This window comes from Saimiri boliviensis, chromosome 1 (assembly GCF_048565385.1).
Source record: "Saimiri boliviensis isolate mSaiBol1 chromosome 1, mSaiBol1.pri, whole genome shotgun sequence".
Lineage (NCBI taxonomy): Eukaryota > Metazoa > Chordata > Mammalia > Primates > Cebidae > Saimiri > Saimiri boliviensis.
The window spans coordinates 73,002,645-73,010,794 of record NC_133449.1 but is presented as its reverse complement, the minus strand read 5'-3'; the positions used below and the strand labels follow the sequence as shown (position 1 = coordinate 73,010,794).

The following is an 8,150-nucleotide window of genomic DNA, read 5'->3' as shown; positions in this document are numbered from 1 at the left end:
ATCTGCCCTCCTCCACCTCCCAAAGTGCTGGGATTCCAGGCAGGAGCCACCGCGCCCAGCCTGTGAATGTTAACATGATGTAGACTGACAAAGACATCCTCTCTTCTGTTCCCTCCTCTTTGAGACTAGAATGTATTTTCTGAGCTCTCCTTTGCTTTTTCTTCTGGGTACCGTGACCCAAGGTACAGATAAATACATCAGTATTTGTAGCCTATAGAAGGTAACTCAGTGAATGCTTCCTCTAACACACTTCTTACACCCTAGCGAGTATCCTGTAGGGGAGATGAAACAAGCAGCTGAAAGGTGTCCCGCCTGTGCACCATCTTGCTGGCCTAGCATCTATTTCCAGCCTCCTCTCCCAGGGCTGCTGAAACGCGGAGCTGATTTCTACATTGGAAGTGAGGAGCTGCAGGAAATGCCTCGTGCTGGGGATTGTGGAAGAAAGCCAAGTGCCCTTGTTAGGCTCCTCCTCTGGAGCTAGGGAGTTCCCTGGATGGTGGCGGGAGGAGCTGCGGTTCTGCGTCTGCCGCGGGCGGGGCGGCTGCTGGCAGCCACTGCGTCTTGGGCCTGACCTTGACCCCTGGGCAACATAGGGAGACCTTTCATACCCTTCCCCCTCGCATCACACCACTCAGATGCGCGTGGCCCAGCCCCAGCTACAGATGAGGAGACTGAGGCTTGGAGGCTCTTGTACCACCCAAGGTCTCCCTGCAGGTCAAACGGTGGAGAGGGGCCAGAGTGTCCTGACTCCCGCGCTGGGAGAGGCCCTGGCGTGTCCCTCCGGGGGCCGCCATCTGTGACTGCTCAAGCACCCTGGGGCAGTAGCCTGGCCTCCTGGGCTCAAGGCAGGGAGCAGAGGTGTCCGGGCGGGGTCGGAGCCGAGACCTGTAGAGGGTGACAGGCAGGCGCTGGGAACGGGACCTGGGCAGTGCTCCCGCAGGCCCTCAGCCTCGGACGGCCCCGCTCCAGCCTGGCGGGGGCGGTGCCAAGAGGGGCCCAAGGCCCAGGCGGAGGCTCTGGCCGCGGCCATTGGCAGCCGCAGCCCCCGGGCGGGAGGGGAAGCGGCCGGCGTCGGGTTACCCGGGACCAGCGCGGCAGCTGGCCCCGGAGGAGAGGCGGCCGCGGGGTGGGGGTGCATTCCTGGATTCCTGGCCGCGAAGGGAAACCAGACCGCAGTTTTATCCAACGCCATCAACAAACATGATGTGTCAAGTGCTGTGCTGGACTTGAGCGGGGGCAAAATGGTAGAGCTGGGGTTCCTGCCCAAACTTTCCTCTAATTGAGGACATAAGAAATCCACCCAGAAGAACGCTGGAGACATGGGGAAGGAGAGAATCAGGCCTGAGAACCACGAAAACCCAAATTTAGAGGGGTTCCTGGAAAGGGAAGCCTGTTTTTCCCCAAAGTCATCTGGGAAGCTTCCACAACAGGGCCAGGTGAGGGTGCCTGACCCGCCACCTCCCTCCTGGGCCAGCCACCTGCCCCGGCCGTCCCACTCACCACAGCACCTATGCCCGACCCCACACTGCTGAGCACCCTGCAGCCAACCCGGCCTCCACCCTGCCTGCCCTCCCAAATCCTACCCCAGGCCTCTACTCTGAAGGTCCTCCAAGACAGGGATCCTCACTTTCTTCTTCCAGAAGCCCACCTGCCCCCAGGACGCGGCTGCCCTACAGCCCTCACCTGCAGAGGCTCTTTTCTCCCTCCAGCCATGCAGCTCAGGGTCTGAAGCTGTCCTCCTCATTCACCACTGAAGTTTCTAAACAGTTTCTCCTTCTTCTTTCAAAAGTGCAGCTTATTAGGGCAGTGGAACTACTGGATGCAATACTATAATGGTGGATAAATGTCATCATCTATTTGTCCAAACCTAGAAAGTATACAACAGCAAAATAAATGTAAAGTAAGAATAAAGAAGGCCAGGCGTGGTGCCTCATGCCCGTAATCCCAGCACTTTGGGAGGCCGAGGTGGGTGGATCATGAGGTCAGGAGCTCGAGACGAGTTTAACGAACATGGTGAAACCCTGTCTCTACTAAAAATACAAAAATTAGCCGGGTTTGGTGGCACATGTCTGTAGTTCCAGCTACCTGGGAGACTGCAGCAGGAAAATTGCTTGAATCCGGGAGGTGGAAGTTGTCATGAGCTGAGATCATGCCACTGCACTCCAGCCTGGGTGACACAGCGAGACTCTGTCAAAATAAGAAAGAAAGGAAAGAAAGGAAGAAGGAAAGAAAGAAAAGAAAGAAAGAAAGAAGAAAGAAAGAAAGAAAGAGAAAGAGAAAGAGAATAAAGCATTCACATCAATGTAAACTATGGACTCTGGGTGATAATAATGTGTCACTTAAGTTCATCAATTATAACAAATGCTGGTGAGGAATGGGGAATGTTGGAGGGGGGAACACAACACTGCTCCCAGGAGGGGGATATATAGAAACTCTGTATTTTCCACTCAATTTTGTGTGAATCTGAAACTACTATAAAAAGTATTAAAAATTAAAAATATTTAATTTAAAAAAACACCAAACACCCCTCCTAATATCATCCTCCTAGTCACTTCCCCATCCCTTGATTATTTTAATATCAAGCTCTTTCTCCTCCCATATCATCATTTTTGGTGACTTCAGCATCTGCTGATGTCCCACCCAACACTCTGATCTCTAAGACTCTTAACATCCTTAGCCCTAGCAGAATATTCCTCCTGCCCCACCTCAGCCTCCTGGTCAGATCCTAGACCAGGCGTCCCCAAACTATGGCCCGAGGGCCGCATGCGGCCCCCTGAGGCCATTTATCCAGCCCCCCGCCGCACTTCAGGAAGGGGCACCTCTTTCATTGGTGGTCAGTGAGAGAAGAACAGTATGTGGCGGCCCTCCAACGGTCTGAGGGACAGTGAACTGGCCCCCATGTAAAAAGTTTGGGGACGCCTGTCCTAGACCTTGGAACCATGAATGTCTACACCATTTCTGAAATCTCAGATCCAAAGATCCCTTCACCTGTCAGTCCTCCAGGTCACTTACTTTAGTTCTCGGACTCAGTAGTTTTCCCATCTGAGACCTCTAGTCCATGACTCTCCTGTTTTTTCATGACAACTCTCTGCTTGGGCCTTCGTTCTCAGCCAGCTGAAACTCCATGGCTCCAGCACATGAAATCTCCCTGGCAAACATTCTTACCTTCCTTGCTCTGGTCTCTCTCCATTGTATTCACTGGGCAAAAACCCAGCTGTGGTTAAATCAAACTGTTTACTTCACACCTGCACCCAAGCAGTTGAACACCGCTAAAGAAAATCGGCCAGCTCCTCTGGACGGACTCACTTCAAATTTCTGGCCATAAATTTCGAACAGGCCTTTGAACTGTTGGATAATCCTACTATAGTTACTTAGAAAATTCCTTTCCCTCTCTGCTCTGCATATTCTCAACACCCCTTCCTCTTTCATTCTCACTGTAACCTCAGACTATCCTTCACAGAGAAAGTAGGTACGATCTATTGCCGGATCTTCCTCCCTCCAAAGCCTCCAGAATGCCTACAGCTCTGCATTCTCTCTGCCCACCATCCATGGCTGAGCCCTCCATCTGTGCCCGGGGCCCGTCCCCTTTTGCCAGCACAATTATCCCCTTTCTGTTATGTTCATCAGTTTCTTCCTTCCTGCTGGAGCCTTTCCATGGAAGTTAAACAGGACTTTAAAAGCTCTAAGGCCTTAGCCTCATATCCCCTTCTTGCTATTATACCATTTTTCTGCCCCTCTTGAGAGCGACTGTTCCTGAAAGACTTGTCTACACACTGACATCTCCACCTCCCCACTTCTCACTCTCACTTCCACCCACTCCAGCTGGACTTTTATCCCTAGCTGTCTGTTTTAATAGCTCTTATCAAGGAGGCCAATGACCTACATCTTAAGGTCACTTTGGTGGCCAGTTCGCTGTCCTCTATTCATCCAGCCTGTTAGTGGCATTGAATGTGTTTGACCACTCTCTGCGGAAGACCGATTTATTGGCCCTCTTTCTTGTTACTCCTTGCTCTACCCCTATCCCTTTCGATCCACCTTTGCAGTCCCTCCCGCTAGAAGTAGACTATACTGTACTTTCTTGCCCTTTGACTTTGTGCTGGGCCACATGACCTTTTTTGGCCAATGGAATGTAAGAGGAAGTGACATGGTGCCAGTTCCAAACCTAGGCCTTTAGAGGCATTTTATGTTTCCTCCTGCTTTTTTGTGCCTATTGTCACCATGGGAGAAAAATGTACCCTAGCTGGCCTGCAGGTACAAGGAGAATGAGGCACATGTGTGCAAAGTAGGCTCAGCTCAACTGCGGCTTGGAGCTGCCCAGCCAACATCAGCCTCATCTAGCCAACCTCCAGCTGACCCACAGCTATGTGAGTCAAATAAATATTTACTGTTATGCCATTGAGATTTTTGTGGTTGTTTGTTACCTAGCAACAGCAGACTGATACATCCTCTTTCTCAAAATACTTCCTTTACCGAGTTCCTTGTAATCACCATCTTCTGGTTTCCTCCAACTTCATGGGCTGTCTTCCTCAGTCTGCTCGGCTGGCTTTCTCCTACCAGATCTCTAAAGGTTGGAGTGGCATCAATCTCAGCCATCTTCCACCTTCTTTCTTGACTCTCTCCCTAAGTGGAGTTATTCTGGCCTACTGCTTTGAAGACTACCTACATGTGGGTTCTCGAATTTAAATCTGAACTCCAGACTCAAAGCTGTCTACATATATTTACCTGAAGTCTGATAGGTCTTGACATGCCCCACACACAATTACGATCCACCTCTGCCCCCAGCATAGGCACCAATCTACCCAGTTAGTCCTGGGCCGGATCATCAGTAAGTCTTGTCTACTCCCACCTCCAACACTGGCCCAGACACCAGTGTCACATCTCACCATCTCCATAGCCACAACTCTGGTTTGTAAAATCTCCCCCTGCCAGGACTACTGCAATAGTATCTTAACTGCTTTCTTCACTCCCCACCTTCTCACCCTCCAAAGGCTTCCCACTATCACGAAATAAAACCCACACTTCCTACTTTGATCCATGAGGACTCAACTACCTGTGTCCCCAAGACCCCTCTATTCTCCTTGCTCATACCGCTCCAGCCACATTGGCCTTCATGGTGTCTCTTGAGCATAAGGAGCACATTTCAGCCTCAGGGATTTTGTTTTTACTTTCCCTTCTGCTTGCAGCATTCTTCACCAGATCATCACATGGCTGTCTCCTTCCCACTCAAAAGGTCCTAATGCTACCTACTCAAAGAGACCTTCCCTGGCTGAATAAAACAGCACCCATCCACCCACTACACCCACATGCACACACACACAAACACACACCCCTGTACCACAATACTTTAGTTTAGCTTTCTTTTTTTTTTTTTTTTTTTGGTCTTTTTAAAATTTTCTTTTGTAGAGACAAAAGAAGACCCTTGTTGCCCAGGCTGGTTTTGAACTCCTGGCCTCAAGTGATTCTCCTGCCTCGGCCTTCCAAAGTGCTGGGATTACAGGTGTGAGTCACGAGTCTACTCTGCTCTTCCCATTAAAATAAATGCTTGTTGATTGACTGATGCTAGAACTGAATAGGGAAGGGATACAATTGGCTAGATTGTGAACATGAGAACGAATGTCCCAGGAGGGCAACTGCAGAAAGGCTGGAGAATTTCAGATACAGTATACCCAAGGGGCTATGAGGGGCCAGGCTGGCTACAGGAGAGAATTCGTGGGGAGTGAGGCAAAAAAATTCTGCATGGTGAAAAGACTTAAACGTCATCACTCCCGATCATCGGAGATTGTGGGTGCCGGTAAGGGTAACAGATCAAGGACACGATATGTTGAAAGTACAGGTTTTAGGATAATTAGTCAGGTGGAAAGGTATGCATTTCTGAGTGTCCTTAACTATATGCTCTCCCAAGGGATCTTAGAATTTTAGAAGACAAAGACATCTAGAAGAATCTGGGATCCCAGGGGAGCCAGAGATTGGTCCCCTTGGATTCCAGATGCAAGAAAACTCCATTACCCAACCTTTTAGGGACCAATTCTGAGTTCCCGGTTTTGGAAGGTCTCCCTGGGTAATTAAGGATTTGCCAAGCACACAGCCGGCATTCACATACACGTGTTAACGAGCTGGTGCCCCGTGTCCCTGGGATCCCTTATACCCTCCCCCTACACACACACACACACACACACACACACACACACACACACACTGCTTTCACGCACCCAGTGACTGAACACAAGCTTCCCCATACCCCGACCCACGGTGCATCCCTAACCCAGCTACTTGCCTTCCCAGCCCCCTCCACCCAATTCTATTGTCAGGGCTGAACAAAAGGCCCAAGGCATCCTGGGTTAAAGGATTTTTAACTCTGCCAATCCCAGGAGGCTCCAACACGAAGCCGCTTCCTGCTGGAGAAAAGTGACTGAGACATGTCCCCAGGCGACTGGGGATTTTTTTCTTTTCTGGTCTGAAAAACAGAACCTAGCCGCCAGTCAGACACTCCTCCCCCAGGACCCCACCCCAGAGACCTCTCCGCCGTACAATGGGCCTTGAGGTCTCTTTCCCGATGACTTCTATTTGCAGGCGTCAGGCTTGTTGGTTCCCAAGTGCCCCCGACCCGCATCAGAAGGGACTCTGGCTCTCCTCTCCTCCCGCGCCTCCCCCACCCCGCCCTGTGCCCGGAGGCTGCCCCCGGCGCGTGGGCTGTGCCCCCTCCGCCCCTCTGCTCCCTGGAGGCGCCGGCAGCGCGAGGGCAAAGCCAGAGGCCACGCTCGGCCCCTCCGCGGGGCGCGTCCGGTTCTGTGCGGCGGCGTCCTTCCCTCTCCTCGGGCACCGGGTCTGAACCTGCCCGGCCAGAAACGGAACCCGTTTTCGGGAGAGGGGCGCCTGCGGGCGTGCTGGCTCCGCGCGCGACTCTCGGGGCGGCGGGGTTCGGGCGTGCGAGTTTCCAGGCGCCTCCGCCCCGGCGGGAGGAGCGGCTGCGGAGGGGCCCTGCTGGCGGCGCGCCCCAGGCCCGGCGGGTTCGGAAACAAAACTGCTTCTGGTGTCAGAACCCCCTTTTGCCCACCTTGGCACTGACGTTAAGCATGCGTTTTTTTTCCCCCTGAAGTTTTTTCCGTAGAAGAGATACTGGGTAAATTAGAAACACGTTTGAGAAAGGAGTGAGCGGCGAACGCTGGCATCTAAACAACACAAAAGTGCCCACGCCGGGCCACACGCCCAGGCGGCCGCCGTCTCGGCGGCGGCGCAGCGCCCCCTGGCGGCCCCACGGGGCCCCCACCGAGCCGCCCCCGGCCCGGTCCCCTCCCCTCCCCTCCCCTCCCCTCCCCTCCCCTCCCCTCACCTCCCGCGCTCCTGAGCTGGGAGCAGCCACGAAGGCCAGGGAGAGACCTGCTCCCCCAAGTCAAAGCAACCGTGGGACACCTTGGGAGGAAGGGAGTGAAAAGAGTCCAACGCCAAGGTCCTGGGGGATGCTTTCTGTGGTTTCGTGGCTGGCGCCGAAGTCAAGAACCTAGGGAAGGAGCCAACATAAGAGAAAACCCTTGTTCCATTTTCAGTAGATGCCTGAAATTCTACCAATCTAGTATCATCCCTTTACCTGCAGGCTTTGATTCCCTTTAAAATGCAAAGGCCTCAAGGAAGGGGAACCCTTAAAACAAGGGCAGATGGCAGGCTTTATCAAGAAATCACCAGTGTCACCAAGGAGACATGAGTATACCATGTGTACATATCACACGGTAATGGCATTTAATAGCAGCCCTTCCTCTTTTTTTTTTTTTCCTATTGTTGGTTGTCCAGGCATCCTTCTGTACTCTGACAGGCAGTGTTTCTAGGCTGCCCCACCCACAGCGGCCAGATCCTCTAGTTCCGTTGGCTCCAGGTTTTCTTGCCCCTTTGCATCCTAAATCTTTCTCCAATCCTTCTACTTCCCATTCTCACAATCCTGCTTGAGCTGAGGCTCACAGCATTTTATCACTAGTCCCAATCACTGCAGTAGCCCAGCAGGAGTATCTGGATCCCTTCCATAGCACACAGGATTCTGGGCCAGTTCAAGGGAGTCTCTCAAGACCTTTCTGCACAACACACAACACCACTGAATCTGTCAAGAGGCAGCTGCCTTTTGCTGGGATGGGGAGGGGGGCGGGGGGAAAGAGACTCTTCCC

At 52.5% G+C, this 8,150-nt stretch overlaps 1 long non-coding RNA gene across 2 annotated transcripts; it reads right to left on the bottom strand.

The window, feature by feature from the left end:
- Window positions 1–815: 815 nt before the first annotated feature.
- Window positions 816–7,143, bottom strand: LOC141584549 (uncharacterized). 2 transcript variants are annotated; one of them, XR_012517626.1, is made up of 4 exons: window positions 7,055–7,143; window positions 2,086–2,187; window positions 1,684–1,867; window positions 816–885 (listed from the first exon to the last, which is right to left on the bottom strand). It is a non-coding gene; the product is annotated as an uncharacterized LOC141584549 (long non-coding RNA). The 2 variants fall into 2 exon arrangements; XR_012517625.1 differs by lacking the exon at window positions 7,055–7,143 and having other exon boundaries at window positions 2,086–6,620.
- Between the last annotated feature and the right edge of the window lie 1,007 nt (window positions 7,144–8,150).